Below are 18706 nucleotides of genomic sequence, written 5' to 3'. Positions count from 1 at the left end.
AAATTCCCTGTATTTTCCTAGGTTGTAAGGAAAAAAAGATTAAAATTCCCTGTATTTTCCTAGTTTGTAAAGAAAATAAGATCAAAATTCCCTGTTTTTTCCTAGTTTGTAAAGAAAAAAAGATCAAAATTCCCTGAAGTTTTCCATGTTATTTTAGGCGATTTTTAAACTCAATGTATTTTTTTGGTTTTCCCTGTTCTCCCAGTAAAGTGGCAGCCCTGTTTGATATTTGAATATAAATAAAACGAATATGAATTCCTTTGAATAATGAAAAGCCATCACAAGTTATGATATCACACTGATTTATTGCTTTTTTAATTTCTTTTTCTCCACACACACTCTCTCTTTAAGGAAAAATCATTCTATGTACAGAAATAACAACAAAAATGTTTACATTCTTTTAGCATATTTACAAAATGTGAATCATTCAATAATAAGCATTAACATGAGCTTTTTGACTTTCTTTCTTACAAATATCGCTTTTTTGTTTACAATTAGCGAGCAATAAATAATTGTGTTTTCTTTTTTTCGTGAATGACAATAACATTCATTGGTAAAAGGTGTAAATCAGCAGGTCAAAGCTGATTCAACACGTGTGACATAACATATTGAACAAAAAAACTACAAGGTGGGACTATTAACTTCCAGAACTGATCTGATAGCTCCTGAAATTTTACGTGAATTATGTTCCACTTTTTAAGTATAGTTGATACCATTTACCCTCTTTTAATGCACTTTAGTAGGTTGTAAAAGTTTCTGAAAACGAATTTTAAAGTCCTTGTTTAGAATAATCTTGAATTTTGATGTTCTTCATAACTTTGACATTTTTGAACTTTTCGATTCGTAAATTAAAAACATGTAAGATGTTGATCCGAAGAGCCGATAATTATTATAACCGATTCATTCTCACTCACTTTGAATATTTTTCCAACTGAGATGTAGTGGGGACGGAACGCACCGGCGCGACGTTCCGGTAGCTTTTAGTCAGACGGAATGTGGTTCTGGAACTATGATGAACACATTAGTCAGTTTCATTCTCACAAATTTTGAAACCAAATATTTTGCAAACCGAAGTGTTGTGGGATCGAAACGCACCGGTGCGACGTTCCGGAAGCTTTTAGTTAGGGAGAATGCGGTTCCGGAACTTTGATGAATAAATTACTCAGTTTTATTTCGTGGTCTTAATTTTTTTTAATAAAAAATTATAAAAGCATTTTCTTTCTGAAAAAAAGTTTTATTGTAACCCGATAGTACTTTCTCAAGCGTTTGAAGTTAATAAATAATTGTTCTAGATTAAGGCATTTAATCTATTGCGAAATTAGTCATCTATAACTCCTATATTTCTCTTTTTAAATATAATTGCTATGAAACTTTATTTTTATGAAAGAAAAAGTGTAAATAAATAAACAAATAAAAATATTTAGAATTGTTTTGGGGTAAATGGGGAGAAAAAAAATAATGAAGAGACGAAGGATAAAGAAATAAGGAAATATAATGAAATAATACTTAATGAAATGTACATTTTGTTAGCACTACTTTATTACAAAGAAACAAGCAAAGTTTGAAAGGCATTAAGAAAACTTTAGAATTGAAAGCACTAGAACGAGAGTACCAATAGCACCACGTCTGTGTGATCTTAGGTCTGTGTGATCAAGGCTCTGAACGGGTTAAGACTTTAATGGCAGTTAACAGAAAGGAATATCCATTTAGTCTAAGCAATTATGTACAGTGCTAAAAAAAAATGAACAAAACACCCTGACTAACTTTTTATCTAATGATTGGATTTTCACACGCTGTAAAAAATTGCTCTAATTTTTACGTATGTTGCAATGATAAAAGAGCACTTTTTGCTGGGAAATTGGCTTTTCTTAGTCACGTGGGCCAGATATCCAATAGGAACAATTACTGCCGAATGAAATCGTTTGCAACCATTTCCCACCGATTTTAAAACGTTTGACTTGCATTTCTTTTTTTCTCTCTTTTTTTTTACACAATATTAATTAACTTTTATATTATGGTAGGAGTGCTGGTTGAAAATCAATTGAATTTCGTCGAAGCTGATGAAATTCTCCCGTTTTAAGGCAAAAATTTGATTTATAAAACTGGAAAACTCAAGCGGGGAGGGAAAGAACATCTTTTATTAGAATAGTGCTATAAGAACATACTTAAGACTAGATTTAAGAATTTTCCCAGAAATTCTTTTTTACCTATTATCTATTAACATTAATTATGCAAAATGCTGCATTTTAATTTACAATGATCAAATTGAAACTTTTAACTTTAAACTTCAAAATTGTTAAATTTTTTCGTAGGAAACAAAAAAGGCGATTAATTTAAAAACCTGTACAGTATATTTAATTACAATATTATTTGTAAGCGTGTGCATTATTATTTAAAAAAGTCTTGCATTTTTATTATGTACGTTTATTTCATTGATTTTATGTAGTAATGACTTGTTCTAGTTTCCATATTTAATATAATAATTGTACGTATCATCGTACTAATAATTTCTGGGACACAATATAAAATAAAAGGGTTTATATTGTAGCGGAATTCTTTAATTTTTAAGGAATTCGAAAGTTATTCCTAGTGTTTCGTTTATTTATTTTGCACACTGTACTACCACGTATTTCATAGAGAATTGTTTTGTATCTGGACATCAATAGGTAAAGTCAGAGAGATGTAAAATTAATAAATTCTTCTGATTTATAACTGTCATTAAATAGTACGTTTGTCGAATCAATTTCTCATTTTCCCGTGAGAAAATGAAATTCTCAAATTCGGAGAGTAAAACGAGTTTTTTACACATCCAACACATCATTTAAATAAGCTATATAACATATGGCTAATCTAAGAATTTCTATTTTTGAAAGTTTTTTATCAGGGGGCAGGGTGGGCAGTAATTTTCTAAGTTCCGCAAAAGCTACATTGAATGCCTCGACCCTTATGCGTTCTCTCGTTGCGTGGGCGAGGCGATATTTCTGTGTGGCTCGCCGCCTTCGTCGCCTCTCCTCTCTCGTCAGGTGACCCAAGGATTCACTTCTCCTTCTCTGCGCTCCACTAGGGGGAGTCCCTAGGGCTCCCTCCTGAGCATCTAGGGCTTCTGGGTGATGCTGTGAGGCCTGCCTGCTGACTGGCGGTGTGACGAGAGCTGTCGCCCCATGATCATCGTGAGAGGAAGAACGGCAGTCTGTACTGTAGACGTACATCTTATTTTAACTTCCAGCTTCCATCCATCACATAATTCCTACAATGATAGAGTTTAAATTTAATATTTGAAGGAAGAAAAAAAATCTTATACAGTCAGACCTCTATTTAACAAAATCGCTGAATCTCCAAAATAAGTTCGTTATATGGAAAATTCGTTAAATAGAAAATCACCTTTTGAAATATACTTAAACGACCCAAAACAGGTTTTAAATTCATAAACACTAGACATAATTAAAATTGCAATTGACGTACCTTTATCTTGTAAATTAGTATCTACTATTTATTTCATAAATCTTAGCCATAAACGAAATCTACATGGAAAGCAAGNCACAGGACCTTCTATGGGCCGAAACGAATGCCGCCCCCTAAAATTATTCCTCATAAGGCATACATCCCACTAATTTATTTCAAAATTGGCGAGTCACACTTCCCTAGTTTCCCTTGTTAGCCATAAACGAAATCTACATGGAAAGCAAGAATGTGGAGCAAAACATTAACCAGTACATGCTACATACATTTTCAACTAAAAAAATTTATGTATAAAATTATAGCTGCATTTATTATAAAAGTAATTTTAAACATAGATTACCACATGCATTCTTAAGTTTAATTACTACTGATAATATCCGTTAATTTTGTTCAGAGTTTTTCGTTCAAAATTCAAACAAAGAGGGAAAGGGATTTTACTGCTTTTTCTAAAAGTTAATTGGGTATACTATAGCCTACGTCACAGATCGTGTTATTCCTACTAAATTTAACTAGTAAACAGCATTTTCTGCGAACCTGATTTCTAGCAACAAATAAAAGAATCAAACGAAGTGTCTTGTTATAAGTCGCTACTCGCCAGGTTGGAATTGTATTAGTCTAGTTCCTTTGGAAATAATTTATATTGTAGTTTTACCGAGGTTTATGAATTTAGTAAGCATATTTAAAACTCAGTTTATTAATTAAACTAAAAGGTAAATGTTATTCCTAGTAAGTGGAAGTAGTTGTGCTTTTTTCATATTATACCCATTTGGGTACGAAAAACAATCTAAGGTTAATTCCCCCATAAAATGCGTCAACAAGTTTAATATGTTTTGAAATATTTTGGGAAATGGGGAAAGTGGATCTCAAAGAAAAGTTCGTAAAATATAAAATTCACTTCGCAATTTGGAGGTTATTTTAAGAAGAAATTTCAAAAAGTTCTTGGTTCCTCGAAAAAAATTGCAAAATGGAGAAGTTCGCAAAATAAAAGTTCGTTAAATAGAAGTTCGACTGTACTTCCAAAATATAGGGCAAAATTAGGAAGTCTTGCTGCTCGCATTATTAATACTAGCCACTTTTTTAAAACATAAGGACTATTTTTTTTTCAAAAATTAAAAAAATTTTAATAGATTAAAAAATTATTGATATTAGAAATGTAATGTATTTCTTTTGAAACTTTTCTCAAAATGTAATAAAAGGTTCTTTTCTAGAATGACGAAAAATTTTAAGATCAAGTGAATTATAAAGGGATTTTTAAAATGTTATAAATATTTATAATAATTTCATATATATTTAAAAGAAATGATAGTAAAATACGTATGTAGTGTATTTTCAACGAAAATGGGGGGCGATTAGGTGACAACTTTCAGATAGTAATTTTATAGTTGCGATTTATTATGCAGTTAAACCCCGGTATTTAGGTTCTATTGTAGATAAAAAAGTTGGAAGTAGGGAAGATATTAGACAGAGAATAATCAAAGCAAGAACATGTTTTAAGGGATTACATAAATTTTGGAGAGAGTCAAATATTGAAATAAAGACAAAAATAGTTGTTTACAAAGCTATTGTTAGAGCAGTACTATTATATGGCGCAGAAACCTGGAAACAGACTAAGATCGAAATACAAAAATTAGAAACCTTTCAAAACAAATGTTTAAGATTTATTTTTAAAATTTTCTGGCCTTACAAAGTATCAAATCAAAATCTATTAAAGAAAGCTAAAATAAAAACAATCGAAGATGAAATTAAAAAACGAAGATGGAGCTGGCTCGGACATATCCTTAGAATGCCCAAAGAAAAAATTTCATCTGTTGCGCTTACATGGGCCCCTGATGGTAAAAGAACTAATTGAAGACCCAGACTTACCATCCAGCGCATGTTTTTGGGCGAATTAAAAGAATGTGGAATATCTGGCTGGGAGGAAGCAAGATCTATTGCTAAAGACAGGAGGCGTTGGAGGGATATGCTAGAGGCTTTAAGTGCCCAAGGCACGTAGAGGATAAGTAAGTAAGTAAGTAAACCCCGGTATATTGAATCTTCAAGGGACCGAAATTTCGGTTCACTATAACTGGAAATATTTCCGTTCCGCAAACAATTTCAACTAATGGTTCCTAACTTCACCCCCTTTTATTACAAGACATTATTTAAATAAATGACAAATAAAATAAAATACAAAAATGACTGAAAAATAATACGTAGTAACAAAAATATGTTAACTTTTATTTTTTATTACTCTTCATCTTGCGCACGGAGAAAAAAATAAGTAATCTTTAGCTGATGAGCAATCCTCAACTTCAGATATGGTAACACTCAGATAATTTTTCCTCAATTTATGTTATTCCAAGTTTTAAACCTGCCATTCGATCACATAAAAGTAGTTCTCTCCTAATCGCTCAGAATAATTCATCTGCTTTGACTTGAAGCATTTGTCCAGATACTGGAAGATTACTGGCTTTGTTTAATGTTGAACCCTTGGCGAATTCTTTGGTATTCTTTGGCCAAGGTCGAACCAATTCAAAAATGAAGCAAGCAAGAAAAAATGCTTATTGCTACATTCCATATGCTATGGATGGTTTCAAAAATCGGTATATGTATTTATTTTGAAGTAGAAATTTCAAAATTATTACAAAAAAATAAAGAAAATAAATCAGTCGAAGCCAGAAAAATATATCCAACTTTCTTTTTTTTTTGGTTCACTATATCCACAAAAAATAACGTGCGTGTGTAGCAAGGCATGGGAGCGAACATTTCGTTCACTATATCCGGGAGTTCACTATAAACCGTGTTCACTATAGCGGGGTTTCACTGTATTTAGTCTTCTTGTGGCCTGTGGCAACCATTAATTTTGCTCTATAATTCAAAAATACTTACGTGAGGACTTTCAAAAACTATGAAAGCACCTAAAAGGAGAGAGGGAAGTTTGTGATTTGCTTATTTTTGCTAACACGGGGAAAAGGAGGGGGGTATTGTTTATTTATACCTCGACTCGCCCTATTCAGGGCACACGAGAGTAGAACAAACATTCTACAGACAAAACATACATAAAACACAAAAAATTACATTAGCAACAAGTATAAATGACATATAAAGAATAAATTAAAATATGAAAATATTTACACTATAAAATACAAAGGCATAGTGAAATGCCTTAAACAAAAAGCATAGGAAATAATCTTAATGTAACTTTAAACTAAAGCACAGAAGTTAAAATGCATTTTAACTCTAAAATTAAGTATTAGAGAATAAATATCATTAATTGAAGCAAAATATTAGAATCTCAAAGAAGTTTAAGATACAAAAGGTTCAAAAATCATGGATAACCTGAGAGTTTGACTAAAACAAATATTGTAAGATGAGTTGATAGAGGGGGGGGGTATAAGTAAAGGCTTACATAAGACATTAAATTCCCTTGATTTTCATAACTTTCATGAAATAAGAAATAAAAAAATGAAATACCAAAAAAAAAATTCACATTTAGAATAAAAGTTAAATTTGGGGGGAAAAAAGTTTAAATTTTTTTTTCTCGAACTGTCTTATGGGTACGAACTGTCTTATGTTTGTGTTTTTATTAATGTTTTAAACAATAGTGCAATAGCAATAGCAATATGACACATCTATTCATTATATGCCATCAAAGCAATAAAGAAGTAATGTAAAAAAAGTTTTTAAAGTCAATTCTATCTTAGATCAATAAGGAAAAATTTTATTTTAGTTACTTTTTATTTAATAATTACAATTTTACTCTCCCACATAAAACTAAAATTAATTAACTAAATTCAACTAATGAATTGATATTTGAAAAAAAACTGTATTAAGATCAAGTGTCATACACTACATGCTTTAAAAAATGTATTTGAATTTGAGTGAATGAATAAAAAGTATTTTATTAACGATTGAAAATTCGAATTAAAATGTAGTAGAATAGTAGGAATTAAAATGAAACAAGAAACTTAGGAGTAAAATAAAGTTCAACTGCAAGAATAAGTTTTAAGTTGATGATTGTTCAACATCTGAAAATCTAATACTTTCTAAAAATAAGATAGTGCTGGGAATAGTTTATTAAGCTGCAACTAGGGTATTCAGAAGAAAGAAAAAAAATAAACCTGAGATCGCTGGCCTAGACCTGAAATAATATAAATCGAAAATTTATTGTTCTTTCTCAAATCATTGATAAATATTTCTGTCGTCTCATTATATATGCTTACAGACATTAGGTCTTCTTCCCAAGTTTTAACGACAATAAGTTTTACGATGTTTATTTTGTACGACTAATAGTAACCGACCTACCCCCGAAGTAGTTTTCGGATAAGGGTTTCACCCGTTGTCACGTGAACTAAACACTACAAAATTACAGAAAAGTAAAATCAAAACTGATACACATAGAAAAAATCACAAAATCGAATAGATGATAAAAGTAAAACAAAATGCTCAAAAAAAGCTAAAAGCGCCTTAAACATCTAAGTGACTAAAATTAACCATCAGTAAAAGTGTCAAAAATACAGGTAAAAATATATAAAAGTAAGGTCAGGTAAAACTACGAAAAATTGCATTAAATACATATAAGACTAAAATAAGATTAATAGAATAATTAAAATAGTGGACTAAAAGTTCAAGTGTCCCCCTTTCAAGGCTAAATGCCGCTAGGATTAAAAATGTTCTAAGGTAAACCAAAGTTTCTCTAAAAAGGTTAATATTCAAAGATGACAACAGGTAAGACTGATAGGGTGTTGAAGTTCACCAAGATCAAAATTTCATTTCGAATGTCCTATGTATAATGAGAATGTTAGTCCAAGGGGAGGACAAAGTCAAAGGAACACGCAGATAAAATTAGTCAGGTGTACTCTGGGGTGCAAGAAGATCGTCCAGGGTATATTTAAGAATTTCAATGATTTTCCCCCTGCTGAAGAAAATGCCGACTGAGCCCCAAAAACTCCAAGCTTGAATATGCTGAACATTTGATTAACCTTTATAATTTAAGAATTTAATGAAGTTTTTTCATTAACAAATATAAATTATCTACTGGTTTATATCATTATTTCTTTTAGCTGTTGTAATCCTTAAGGAAAGGAAAACTTTATTTGATATATAGGGCAATTAATAAGTATGCAGAAATAAGACTTTATTACATAATCTGTGAAGCAAATTTATGTAATATATAATGCGTATAATACAATGCATAAAACATAAGTATCAATAAAACAACACCAGAATTAAAATTCATATACATAAAAGAATTCAAATTAGCCTTTTTTTNAAGGCTAAGTGCCGCTAGGATTAAAAATGTTTTTTTTTTTTGCTTTTTGTTTGCAAAAGACTTAGTTACTTCGTAAAGACTTTTTAAATCTTTCAGCTATTAAAGTTATTTCGAATTTTTTAGAGCGGAATTTTGCTCTCTCCAGCGAATTTTTCGAATGGAACCAATTGGTTTCGTTACAAAGTAAATCTATTGCGTTGTGCGCTTATTGCTTTGTCATTGCTAGTTAAACCCTTCGATGAATGCTTTAAAATCGAAGCTGTGAAAGAATAGTCAAAATACGCTTATGTTATTTTTGAATGCAAATCTCATCTTCGCCAACTTGCCAAAAAAAAAAAAACCTCTGAAGTTATCACTTAGCGTATCAATAGATGGCAGTAGAATCAATAGAAGGGTATTTTCGTAATGTTGGAACTCTCATCTAATGTTTGGGGAGTGAAATGCCTATTTTATTTCTCCCGCGGGATCACAAAAATCGCTGCGGGTAATGGCCGTCATCTCCATTTCTCCCAGGCCGTTTTTTTTATTTCAGCCATTACTTTAAAACGATTCGTTGTTCACGCCTCCCCCCCTCTTCTTTGTTATACTAATTAACGATTTGTATTTTATGTCATTTCTAAATTGGTGTTTTAAAGCTTTATTTTCTAGTGCTATTATCATATTTCAGGCTTCAAATGGTATTAAAGTTATCTCAGATAGTAAAATTAGGTTTATTCTCAATCAGCAAAAAACTTTGAATGTAAACCCTAAAAACGCTTGCTTATGCGGTTTACGTGTAAACCTTCTGAATTTAAAATCTGTGACAATCTGCTCTATTCTACGCACATTACCCTAATCTAAAACTTTGGAAAAAACAACCTTCTATATAAAAGCATTAAACAGAGGTTAACTTAACGCAATCTGGAGGTGAAAATAATCTTGAATCTAGGTAATTATATAAGGTTTCACTAAGGCTTGTATGCTAAGCTAAAATCCACTTTGTCATGAAATTTTAATGGACTGTGCAATTTAATCCCATCGCTAGTGTAACGTCAGCTAGAACATCATTATAACCTTTTAACCTAAGAGACAATACTTTTTAAAAAAGCTTTAAAAATAATTTTTAATCCTTTAAGGAAGATTTGAAACTGCAATATTTTTGCTTTATTTGAAAAAAAGGGTTTTAGTACAAACATTTTGGCGACAATAAAAAGAAAATTCCGGCAAAAGGTTACAGTAAGGTTACATGCTTTCTGGCATTACATGGAGAGGAAAACCACGAAAACCTCCCATGGTTAGTCTGACGGCAAGGAGACTCTACCCCATGATCCGTCTACCACTGAGGATACTTTTCGTCAGCACTGTGATCGGTGCGAGCGGTGAGCGAAATTTGAAGCAACCAGCTATCGCTGGTATCGAACCCGAGTCTCCTCCGCTCTATCTCCTGAGCCACCGCGGTTCTTCCCATCGATGTTCAAAAATAAATACTGCAATCGTTTATTAATAAAATGAAAGTCCTTCTTTGATTCTGAAATCATTTTGATGATAGCTAACGCACACACACAAAAAGAAATATCCATTTAAGTTAAACGCAATCGTAATGATTTTTTACTATTACTGTAATAAGTAAAGTCGAGAACTGAAAGAACTTCTTCTTTTATTATACAATCTACATAATGATAAAGAATTATTGATCCCTATGCGACTAAACTCTAATATTAATGCAAACATAACAACATATCTCCGCTAGTATGTTGAGATATAAGTGCGATGCTTTGAAACAGAAGAAAAAAATTTATTCAGTGATTGTTTTTTGTCCACACAGAAACGACAACAAACATTTAATCTGCCATAAAGTTCGTTCCACACAGTTTGAAATTTCACATTCTATCAATAGTTACTATTTGCACGAAAGTGCTTCTTTAGGTGCTTTTGGCATGGGATACATTAATGAAAACTGAGATTTGAAGGCGCAAGGTCCGGGGATCTTGGTGGCCATGCGGTTACGATTAAACTGCTTGTCACTATCATATTAAAAATATTGTTTATGAAACACTAATGTCACAAACAGCTGCAAAAACTTAAGAACTCATTTTTGCGACATTGTCAATCGTCAATCATTGATAATGATTTGCTTTGGCATCATTGACATTGATTCACTACTACATTGATATTGATTCACTTTTAAATTTGATAATGATTTACTCTTTTATTTAATGTATTACTTTGTGAAACATACGTAATAGCTTCGAAAATATAAATATAGTACTCGTATAAGATCAATATAACGATTACGACACACTACAAAAAGTCTGATATTTCGAATAAGTCCCAAAGATATAGATATTGCAAGTTTATAACAAGTTAAAAATTACGACGACTTCTGCTATTATGAAAATATTTTTTAGAAAAATATATTTCTCCTCTGTTTAAATGAATTATAAAAAATGGTGGAAGACATTTTATTTTTATCTGGTATCAGTATAGAAAAAAAGAGCATAATTTCTCAACAATTTTTATATATTATTTTTTACAGAGCAATGTGTACCCGACCACCAACTAAGTTATGGTCTTCCTAACGAAACAAAAGTTCTTCCGCTATTTTTTTTTTGAAATCCTGATGTGCACTTCTAAAGAATGTGTCTCTTGTTGACCACATATATAAGTCTTATATATTTTATTTTATAACCGTCGTTGAACAACCGATCCAATTTCGGGATTACGACTACTAATGTTCAACTCCGTAGCCTTGCAGTTTTGAACCCAACCCAGACAACGAGGGAACTCCTGGATTAAGTATTGGGCGAAATTTGCCTCATGGAGGACGCTTTAATTCAACAAACCCGCATTTGCGTTACATGGAGAGGAAAACCCTGAAAACCTTCCATAGTTAGTTTGACGGTAAGGGGACTGTAACCCATGATCCGTCTACCTCTGAGGAAATCGTATTCCCCAGCCATTTCTGGGATTCGAACCCGGTTTATCTCACTTAAGGCGAACGCAGGAAATGTTGATATAAAACATATATAAAACACTTCTTCTTGACAACGTATTACTAAAATCAACATTTGCTCCCATAAATTATAAAACACGTCAAAAGGTATGGCACTTGATTTCGTTTTCTTTTTGCAAAAACTTCTTTGATCATTTCTGTCTCAGATATTTTTCTGCCATTCATAAAGAGCAAAAAGAAAGCTCTTTATGAAAAGCTTTTCATAAAGAGCAGTCTGCATTCAAAAGCAGTTTAACCTACACTGTTAGAAATTTCTCAGAAAAAATGGCTAAATAACAATCTATTTAATTGTTATTTTACCCTATTTAAACAAAACAGTCAAATATCCATAAATAAGGTGGTAATGAACAGTGAGAAAAATAGTTTATTAACTAATTTTACGTAAAACGGTTAAATTACACAGGAATTTTATTGCACAAACTAAGCCCACCTAACGAAGCAAATTATAGTACATATTATATCTGTCTACCTCATGACCGATAGAACGGGGGTTCGAATCCCAACCCTGACACCTCCATTCCCTTTAACACACCAGTGTCCTAGCTCCAATGTTCAGTTAAATTTCTTTTTTATGGTTTTGAAACCATGGTTGCTGTAAATGGTTAAAAAAAACATACAGTTTTGTATTCATGATTATATAAGCATACTAGTAGTAAACGGTTTCAAAACAGCAAAACTGAAAAATATTCTTTACCGTAAACTCTACGGTTAATCGGATGGACAGACTGCTGCCGGTTATTTTACCATAATCTTAGAATGGAAAGTCTAACAGTGAAGTGACGTATTTTCAAATATTAAAATAGTTATTCAAAATTTGCAAAAAAAGCGGTAAATATTATTTATTTCATTTTTTAAAAAATCTTTTTAAAGCTATTTTTTACCCTAAATATGTATGTTTGGTTACAGCGGAATTTCATCTGCTATTGTTAATTGTCGTTGTAAAGGACTTTTACTTTATTCGAAATCCGTTCATTATTTTTACATTTACTTTTACTTTCATATTCACTTTTTTTACGGTTAATGTGTTATGAGAACTATTTTTACCTCATAAAATAAATAGAACGCCCTCCTTCGAGCAAATAGTTTGTTTGAGGAAGGGAGATATACCGATGGGACAACCTAATAAGTCAAGGAGCTGCATATTAATGCCCACGGGATATCAAATAAATGAATTAATGGCCTCTCCTATTCAATTATTTCCTCAACATAGATAATCCTGTTATTCCTAGTGAAAATAATCCTTCCTTTTTCTAGTGCAACGCTTTCCAATTGGACTAAAAATGAGACAATAATTATACACTGCTAGAATTTTCGTTCAAAAATTACGTTAAAATAACCGACAACAATCTGTCCATCCGATTAACCGTAAAGTTTACGGTAAAGAATATTTTTCTCCTTTACGGTTTTGAAACTGCTTACAACTAGAATGGTTATAAAATCATGAATATAAAACTATACGGGGGGTTTTTTTAAACCATTTACAGCTACCATGTTTTAGAAGCCGTAAATAAAGAAATATAACTGGACATAGGAGCTTTGCTTCTAGTTAGATAATGGACATTGGAGAGGGTAGGGCACTGGAAATTCTTCATGTGTGTTAAAGGGAATGGAGGTGTCAGGGCTGGGATTCGAACCCCCGTTCTATCGGTCATGAGATAGACAGATTAGCTCTCTCGGCTATAATATGTGCGCAGTTTCAAGGAACCATGCTGCTTCGTTAGGTGGGCTTAGTTGGCGCAATAAAATTCTTGTTATTTAACCGTTTTAGGTAAAAATAGATAATAGAAGATTTTACTCACTGGTAATAAAACAGTTAAATAGATTGTTATTTAGCCATTTTTTCCGAAAAATTTCTAACAGTTTATTTCTTGAGAAATAAACATAGGCGGTAATATAAAGATTCACTTAAATTGTTTGAAAAACTCATGAGAGAAATATAATCCTCTGCATTCTGCTTAGGTAACGAGATAATTATTCAATTCAATTGAAAATCAGTTTTTTAGTTTGCAAAAAGATGGCTCTGCTACCTGAAAGGACAATGCTTTCTGCTGTCTCTCAGACGACTTCTACTGTAATATTTGCACCATTCATTTTGACCTCAGACTAGCTGCTAAAAGAGTTTTTATTTTATTTCAAAACCGTCGATGAACAGACAACCCAATTTTGGGTGTACGACTACTAATGTTCAAATTCGTAGCAGAAGACGAGGAGATCCAGAAGACGAGGAAACTCCTAGATCAGTATATTTGTTATGGGAATATGGAGGTCTTTGTGACTCGGCAGATTTAAAGGGCATCAGTCACCATTTACTACAGGCGGGGATCAAACCCACAACCTCTTGGACATGGGCCAACGCCCTACCAACCAGGACCCCTACCAACCAAAGAATTGGTTACAAATATTTTATTATAATCTATGTTTATTCCCGGTTGTATTAGGGATGGCTCAGAGTGTATATCGCTCGTTTCCTAGTGATGCCTGGCTCTTCCTTCAAGCCTGCATCGACCTCACTAGGTAAGATATCTTCAGTCGTAGGTGGATCATGTGCTAGATTCCACTTGCCGCGTGAAATTTCGTGGTTATCCTCTTAATGTTACGCAATGACAGTATGTCCTCAGCGGTAAATAAATCATGGGTTAGAATCCCCTTGCCGTCCGGTTTATCATGGGAGTTTCACGTAATTTTCCTCTCCTTTTAACACAAATAACGTTTACTGACAAACTGTATTGGTGTTTCAGAAAACCATGCAGTTGAACATTGGTATAGTCACAAATTCAATATGAATCGACTGGTTAATGGTTTTGGTAGGTAAGTACTTTATTTACGTCGCACTAGAGCTGCATAATGGGCTATTGGTGACGGTCCGGGGAACATCCCTGAGGATGATCCGAAGACATGCCATCGCAATTTTGATCCTCTGCAGAGAGGATGGCTCTCCTGCTTTAATAGCCCGACTACGTGCGCGAGAAGTTGGGTGCTTGACGGTAGAACAGTTTAACCGTGCACCCTCGGTCTCTACGCAGGATGATCAAAGTGGTTACCCACCCCTTACTGTTACTGCCAGTGATGCTTGACTTCGGTGTTCGACTGGAAACCGTGTTTTTAGGATCAGTCCACTGCGGGACGAACGGTTTTGGAATAAGATAAAATTATAGCTTACTTTTTTTACAGTAAAATGCAATGAAGTGTGTTTTTCCCTCCTTTTCTGCATAACAATTCATAGTAATAATTTATTATTGTGAAATCACAAACCTTATTGATTGTTGAAGATTGACATAGTAGCAGACGATTATTTTCAAAGACATAGTAGCAGACGATTATTTTCAAAGACATAGTAGCAGACGATTATTTTCAAAGAACATAATTTAAATTGCTGTTGAAGTCATATTTAACCAGGTCGGCAAAAGCACAAAATTAAAAAAGAACGTGTTGTGTTTTGGTAGTTCACGTTTTCTCTTTGTTTTTTAAAAGAGTCAGTAGAACATTCTTTTTCTTCTTTTTAGTTGAACTTTCTTGTGTTTTTTTTCACAAGTTGAGATTTTTTCGTTAAATTAAACATTAAAATCTTATTTGTTTTTTGTTTTGCAATATTTTTTCTGTGCTACATTTATGATTTTAATTTAGTAGTTAAGTATAAAACGTTCTTTTATTTTGGTAACTGCAACATTGATCGTGTTTCATAAAGCATGCGCAATTGTGAATGAAGTGTTCTTGATGGGTTGTCTAGTCTTAAGTAGGTTTGATAATGCAGGTCACATGGGCAGTGGGGGAGGAGAATCTTTAAATAAAAGGCGACAAAAACGGGATTTCAATTGATTCATTAAATGGGTTAACTCCTCTGACAACCTATGTTAATAATAAATTTAGAGGGGGGACAGATTACTCTGAGGGAAATATTCAATTTTCGGAATGGACAAAATTGAGATTAAATATTGAAAAGGTTTGAATCATTTCCTGTGTCTTTCCTAATGTTTTCATGGAGAGCGGCGAATTATCTGGTCACAAATAGAGTGAGATGGAAAACTATGATAGAAGCCCTATGCTCCAATTAGGAGTAAAAAGGAATATCCGTCGTGCGTCGTTTCATATGATTATTTTTTAAGAAGTTCGTTTATATACCTGCAATAATATCGTTCACTATATGGGTCATTCTTACGAAAACTGTCATTTTTCAGTTCATAAAATCCCAAAAAAGTAAAATGAATAAAGAGCTCTGAAACTTTTTATATTAATAGAAATGTGTAATGGCATTATAAAGAAAGTATATATCCTATAAATTATACTTAATATTTAAATAAATAAATTAATTTCACTGTTTAAAAAGTGAGGGAATGACACTAATAGGGTATGATATTTTATTTTAATACATGTTTTTCTCTAAGTTACAGCTACCTCAAGTTTGAAAATGATAACATACTAAGTATATCTAACATTTATTATAATTTAGCTTTATATGCTTAATAGTTTTTAATGGTTTGGGAAATAAAATTTAATAATATACTCATCTTGAATCATTCCCTCACTTCAGCATCATTCCCTCACTTTATACACTAGTGAGGGAATGACAAATTTAATAAAATTTAAAAATAACAGTTAGGCCTAATTAATTTCTGAAATCCATCACATACAATTATATTCATACAAGAAAGCAACATATAATTATCCACTTTCTCGATGAAGTTGTATTTTATTTTACTCTAAAAAACGACATGAGGGAATGCAAAATGTAAAAAATTTTGCCTGATTTGATTCATTCAAATTTATTCCACAGCAAAGCTTCTTTAAGTTGAAGATGGAAACATACTGCAATTTTGTTCTATGATGCCAGTTGTTAACTTCTGAAGTTTTTATTAAAATATTTTTATTCNTATATATATATATATATATATATATATATATATATATATATATATATATATATATATATATATATATATATATATATATATATATATATATATATATATATATATATATATATATATATATATATATATATATATATATATATATATATATATATATATATATATATATATATATATATATATATATATATATATATATATATATATATATATATATATATATATATATATATATATATATATATATATATATATATATATATATATATATATATATATATATATATATATATATATATATATATATATATATATATATATATATATATATATATATATATATATATATATATATATATATATATATATATATATATATATATATATATATATATATAAACCCATGACGAAATTCCCAAAAATGGCACCATCAAAAGATTTTGATGGTTTATGCTGGTTTCAGTAAGATTTTTGATGGTTCTGTTTCAACATGTGTCGATGGTCACCATCATACAACAATTTCCATCTAGTTTTGATGGCTTTCGATGGCCCAACAAATTTCCATTATTACAAAATGGAAAATGTTGCTTTTGTGTCACGATGGTAAGACACCAAGCTATGTTTGATTTTTGATGGACCAATATAAACCATCCTATTTTGATGGCAGATGTTGTTTTACCATTATGATGGTCAACCAACAATTTATGTTTTTTTATTGTTGAACCAACAACAGCCATCAAAATATGATGGGAGATGCTATTTTGATGGTCGTTCCACAAAATGTGTTTATAATTGTAGGACCAACAGCAACCATTTAAATATGATATTATTTTACTATTATAATGGTCCAACCATCATGTTATGTTTAGTATTGTTGGACCATCAAAATACATATTATATATGTAGACCATCGTCAGTACAGCATGAACTTGAATAAAAAAATCAAATATTTTTCACTTTAAAGGTGCCGTGTACCGTTAGGTATTATGTTGAATGATATTATATTAAAAATACCATTGATTTCTGATTAAAATATGAAATATTTCTTCAATTACTATTTCAAAATGTTAGTATATCAAAAAAAATTATTAATGAATATTAATAAAATATTACTATATCAAAAAAATATTTTTAAATATTTAATCGTAAAATTGATCTTTATTTTTTATAAAAGATTTAAAAGTTATTAATTTTAAGCGTTTCTTTTCAAATATATATATATTTTGAAAAATAAGAGAGAGGGAGTCGATTTTAAATTTCGAATTTCTAAAATCATTGATTTGTAACACAGAAGTTTAACTGTGGGGGCATTAGTAAAAATTGGATAAATAAAATTAAAAAAATTCCCCTATTAATTGAGCATTCTCTATCTTTATATTTATTAGAAGCTTTTAATTTTGTGTTTCATGATAGTATAATCACAGAAATTTACTTAATTTGTTTTTTTTTTAGTTAATTGTAAAGCAACTTTTCATAAATCTTATATTAATTAAATTTAAAAAAGAAACTAATTCTTCCTTTGTTTGTAGTTTAATAACCGTTGATTGAGAAGATTTCAATATAAATTCTTTCTTATTTACAATAAAGATGTCTACCAGACATGAGAATGTTTCGTGACCTTTATTCCAAGTTCAACAATTTTCGAGGATTTTTCACATTTATTAGTTTTTAAGATGCAATTTCTGACACTAATCTGAAATTGTGAAATAGCAATTCTTCTTCTTCTTCTCATTGGCATGACAGCCCAGGATAGGCCCTGGCCTTCTCAACAAGCCTATGCCAAGACATTCGTCCCTTAGCCACGGTTCTCCAGTTTATTATCTTTAAAACTTGTAGGTCCTTTTCAAGGCAGTCTAAAAATCTTAGGTTTGGCCGTCCTCTTTTTCTTGTACCTGTTGGCCTGGCACTGAAAACATTTTTTGGTTGTCGTGCTCATATATGGCAGTACTTTTACTTTCGTTACTTGTACCGCCGGTACAAGTAAAAAGTACGTACTTTTACTTGTACTTCGTTACTTTTTAAATTTAGTACTTTTACTTGTACTTTCGTTACTTTTTTAGGGAAAAAGTACAAGTATTTGTAACGGAAATATCGAACGAAATCGTTACTTTTTTTCTAAAACTCGGTAAGCTTTCT

At 31.3% G+C, this 18706-nt stretch overlaps 1 long non-coding RNA gene across 1 annotated transcript in view; it reads right to left on the bottom strand.

Moving 5' to 3' along the window:
• Positions 1–288: 288 nt before the first annotated feature.
• The window catches only part of LOC139425606 (uncharacterized), a 43208-nt gene continuing 24790 nt past the window's right edge, over positions 289–18706 (bottom strand). Inside the window, exon 2 of the long non-coding RNA XR_011636807.1 lies at positions 289–3247. This is a non-coding gene — a long non-coding RNA (uncharacterized lncRNA). The remainder of the gene's footprint in view (positions 3248–18706) is intronic.

The sequence above is a fragment of the Parasteatoda tepidariorum genome, chromosome 5 (assembly GCF_043381705.1).
Source record: "Parasteatoda tepidariorum isolate YZ-2023 chromosome 5, CAS_Ptep_4.0, whole genome shotgun sequence".
Taxonomy (NCBI): Eukaryota; Metazoa; Arthropoda; class Arachnida; order Araneae; family Theridiidae; genus Parasteatoda; species Parasteatoda tepidariorum.
Note: the sequence above shows the minus strand (reverse complement) of the source record. Positions and strands in the feature narration are given on the sequence as shown.